Source organism: Penaeus monodon, chromosome 28 (genome assembly GCF_015228065.2).
Source record: "Penaeus monodon isolate SGIC_2016 chromosome 28, NSTDA_Pmon_1, whole genome shotgun sequence".
NCBI lineage: Eukaryota > Metazoa > Arthropoda > Malacostraca > Decapoda > Penaeidae > Penaeus > Penaeus monodon.
Window position 1 is genome coordinate 39,168,880 of NC_051413.1, and position 268 is coordinate 39,169,147.

The following is a 268-nucleotide window of genomic DNA, read 5'->3' on the forward strand; positions in this document are numbered from 1 at the left end:
ATACAGTATGTTTGATAGTACAGTATTAATAATAGGACTTTTTGAAAAAAAAAAAAAATCTTGCCAACATTAATGTTACCTTACATTTGTGCATTTAGATTAGTGTTTCTTAATTCAGGCAGTACATCAAGCACTTCCATTTACTATATGGTTTCAAGGGGGCACTTTCAGTGACTAAGGACCGTAAGGGTTTTTTGATGTTCTTTAGGGGTCAATAAATCATTTAGGGATGTTAGTTACATGTTCCTCTCTGATGGTTTATGATTAA

The 268-nt window shown here is 32.1% G+C and overlaps 1 protein-coding gene across 1 annotated transcript in view; it reads right to left on the reverse strand.

Annotated features, from left to right (window-relative positions):
* The window catches only part of LOC119591582 (ganglioside GM2 activator-like), a gene marked incomplete in the record, with an annotated part of 5,610 nt that overhangs the window by 3,369 nt on the left and 1,973 nt on the right, over nt 1-268 (reverse strand).